This window comes from Megascapheus bottae, chromosome 5, assembly GCF_031878675.1.
Source record: "Megascapheus bottae isolate mThoBot1 chromosome 5, mThoBot2.hap1, whole genome shotgun sequence".
NCBI classification, from domain to species: Eukaryota; Metazoa; Chordata; class Mammalia; order Rodentia; family Geomyidae; genus Megascapheus; species Megascapheus bottae.
Window position 1 is genome coordinate 32,570,787 of NC_143513.1, and position 3,983 is coordinate 32,574,769.

General features: G+C 34.7%; 1 pseudogene; it reads right to left on the bottom strand.

Moving 5' to 3' along the window:
• Positions 1-337: 337 nt before the first annotated feature.
• On the bottom strand, positions 338-1,177 carry LOC150063196 (large ribosomal subunit protein uL30 pseudogene; annotated as a pseudogene).
• Positions 1,178-3,983: the final 2,806 nt, after the last annotated feature.

The following is a 3,983-nucleotide window of genomic DNA, read 5'->3' on the forward strand; positions in this document are numbered from 1 at the left end:
GACGAAGATTGTCTTTGGTCCATCATTTGATTGCTGAAAATTTAGGAGAAATGAAAGAAAAAGGCATAGATATTATAACATATTTCAGCAGGGAGAATTAACAATGTTTGTGTTTATTTGAAAATTCCATCTTGAAATGACACTTTCCTAGCCAGACAGTCTAAATTCAAAGTACCCTCAAATCTCTCTTCTAAATGTAAACACAATTTTAAAAAAGGTATTCCATATCTCCTCCAAGCATGAGGTAGGCTTCATGAAAGCAGCCAAGAACATCAGGGAGAAGGAGGCTTTCTGGACACTTCACCAATAGGTTACTATTATAAGTGAGGATTTCAACTTTTTTTTTTGTTTGCCAGCATCACTGTTTATTAACAGACCCAATTACAAAAATAGCATGACAGACACCTCAGTTCATCCTTCTAATAAGTCTTTTGACCTGATCTTCCCTGTTGCCAGCATCTCCACCTTCTACAAAGTGGGTAGTGTTCTTCTTCATGCCACCTTGTGGAGAAGATAACTTGAAGGGCCAAGGAAGTTATTTGCTTCCTTGAAGCGTTTTCCAACAGTATAGATCTCATGAATCAGATCCTCCTTGCAGATGATGCCAAATTTACCAAGAGATCGAGCAATCAAAGCGTTGTCTGTTAAGGCAATTCGCTTCTTATTGATTTTGCCATAACCACGCTTGTAAATGAGCTCATTGACTGATTTCAGGTTGGGGTACTCCCATGCAATATATGGTTCCACAATCCGAAGCATATTAATCGAAGCCTTATTGAGCTTCACAAAGGTGCCATTGAAGATCTGGCGAAGGCGAAGAAACTTCAACACCTTACGGACTTTTGGACTCACACCACTGATACCTCTGATTCTGATGACAAAAGCCAATTTAGGCTCTGCAGGAACATAGAAGTTGCCCGCTTTTCTGGCCATTCTAGCCATTCGGTCTCAGTTCTGTACATTTGCCGGTATTCCTGTGATAGTGCTTAGCTTTCTCATAGATGAGCTTCCTCCTTGCCTTTCGAAGCATCTTTTGGGCACATTTCTTTCTCAGGCGCTTTATTTTCAGCTCAGCGAAATTCCTTCGCTTTTTCTTAAGGGTTTCTGGCACAGTAGGAACCTTCTTTTTCTTCTCTTCGGCACCCTCCATGGTTCCAGCCGGAAAAGAGTGGATTTCAACTTTTAATAGTGAGCCAGAATTGCTCCATTTTATTCCGAGTGCCATCAAAAATTACTACAAACTAACTATTCTAGAGAACATTCAAATATCATCTTTACTTTCTAGAGGCTAGAAGTTTCAAGATCTAGGAGGAATGAGGATTGTCTTTCTTTCTGGAGGCCCTATGAATGAGTCGGGCTAATTTCAGCTTTCAGAGACTATTAACAATACTTGGATTGCACCCGGTCTCACAATGGCAGTCTGTGTTCTCATGTTCCATCACCGTGACACTGACTCTGTATCTCCTAATAACACATTAAAGAACTATTGTGCTGGTGGTATTTGATTCACTTGAATAATCTTCCTATCTCAATCTTGCTATTAATAATTATAGGATTAGCCATCATACATTCTACCTGAATTTAGCCCCCTTTGCCAGCTACTGAAATATATTCCTGAGTTCCAGAGACTGAGATAGAAATACAACTCAAATATCATTATTCTGTCTTCAATAAGAATACTAAAAATATAAAAGAGAACCCAAAACTTATAGAATGCACAAATGGTCACATCTAGGTCAACCCTAGTTTGGATATCAGCACAATTTTAAAATTAGTGGATAACTCCACATACTGAAAATGGTGGCATAACTATAAGAAATCTTGGACATCAAAGTCCTTTTTTGTCCAAAATTAACTGCAAATAAACCAAAAACTCTGAGAAATCACTCTGGTCATTTCTGTAGGCTGAAAAGAATTACTTGTTAAAGTGGAGTTACTTGTTAAATTTCTGACATTGACAATTTAGAATATCTTGTACAAGGCTCACATTACAGTGGAAAGATGTAACTGATTAAAAATAAAACTAAAAACATCTATGTAAAAAGATACTAGGGAACGTGTTTCTCTTCTGATTCCTTATCTGTGTCTTACACAGACATCTACTTTGGGTAAAATAGAGTAATCCTGACACAAAATGTTCCACATCAATTTCTGAAATTCTTTAGTGAACTCTTTCTAGTAGATTCCTCTAGAAGTAACACAAAAAGGATTTTGATGCATGATTTAATTGGAATGCTTATGCCACATTTAGATTCATGACTGACAACTAAGAAAATGAAGAATGACATTCCATTTCTCTTCCTAAATTCTGAACACAGTGATGTTTTGTTATTTAATGACACATTTTTCTATGGGACATTGGTCAATGATCAAGAAAGACATCACAAATAGTAGAGGTTTTAAATAATAAAAAGAGGCTTGAGCTACTGCAATTTTAAAATAGCAAAACTCATTTCAAGATTAAGCAGAACACTGGTATTATGATTTATGTCCATTATTTAATCATTGTTTGCCTTTTGCAAAACAAATGTTTATAGATAAAATAATTATTAAACATATAAAGAAATAGTGGTTGCTTAAAATTGTTCTAACTTAAATTGGTGCTCCTATGAAATTTGTAAGAAAATGTACATATGTAAAATTCTTTGGGTATTATTTAAACTTTAGTAGACACATCTTTTGTAAAATATACATTTAATTCATATATCTGCAACTGTACAATATTCAGATAAAACATATATATATATAATTCATACCTGACAGAATATATTATACTTATATTTGCGGTTATATACATATATATAATTTTTCATTCATTAGAGTGATTTCCTATTTTCATAAATAATAGAATTATCATAGATAATTTAAGTTCTAAGTAAAACTTTAGAACAATTTTCACAATTAAATTTAATGACCTTGATTACTGACTACATTTGGGAGCTTGAAAGAAATGACAGGGCCATAAGTTTGGCCCAGTGGTAGAGTGCTTGCCCAGCATGCACATGAAGACCCAGGTTTAATTCCTTGATACCACATACATAGAAAAAGCCAGAAGTAGTGCTGTGACTCAAGTGGCAGATTACTAGCCTTGAGAAAGCCCAAGGATAGTGCTCAAGCCCTGAGTTCAAGGCCTAGGACTGGCAAAAAAAAGAAAAGAAAAAAGAGAAGAAACAAATAATATATCAGAGGTCATTGCTGATATCAGACACTTCAATATTTCTAAACTTTCATCTTTTCACTGGAAGTTTAATATGGCTCCAAAAATATGAAATAAAAGAACATGAACAAGTTTCTCTTTATGATAATTTTTATTTTAAGGGAAGCACAACCAATCCCATTCAAGTCTCAAGTTTGTGAAAATTCCTCAGGAAAGAAAATAAAAAAATAAAGACTTAAAATGTTTGGAAACATTGGTATTTCATTTCACTTATCTATCTTAGTCCAACACAAACTAACTACAGTCAAGTTGAATCCAATGGTTTTCAAACAAATGAATTCCAACCTTGAAAAAAATAAGAACTGATAATATAAGGATAATATTTTTATATCTCCCTCTGCTATTTTGGCCCAGCAAGAGGAAATCTATAAAAATAAACAGTGGTTCTTCCAACAGGCAGAAGTACAAACATGACGTGCCTTGTGGTATTTTTTCCTGAATGGCTGATGTAATTTTTTTTCTTTTTTTGGAGAGTTATGGAACCATAGAATCACTGAATTTTTAGAACTCAGAAGACTTTGCAGACATTAGTATCCATTTGATATACTACTCCTTAACTGTGCAAGACATTTTAGTGTACATCTTTAGGAACCACTATTTCCCATTACAGCTGTTGTTCTTGGGGTGCAAACTATCTAGAGCCCTGTAGCTTTACTGAGCTCTGGCTTCATTCTGCAGAAACAACGTTGATTTTACTAAGTTTATATCCAGAGGGACTTGTTGGATAGAACATGTTTCAGGACAAGCATAGTTATGTTTTTCCTTA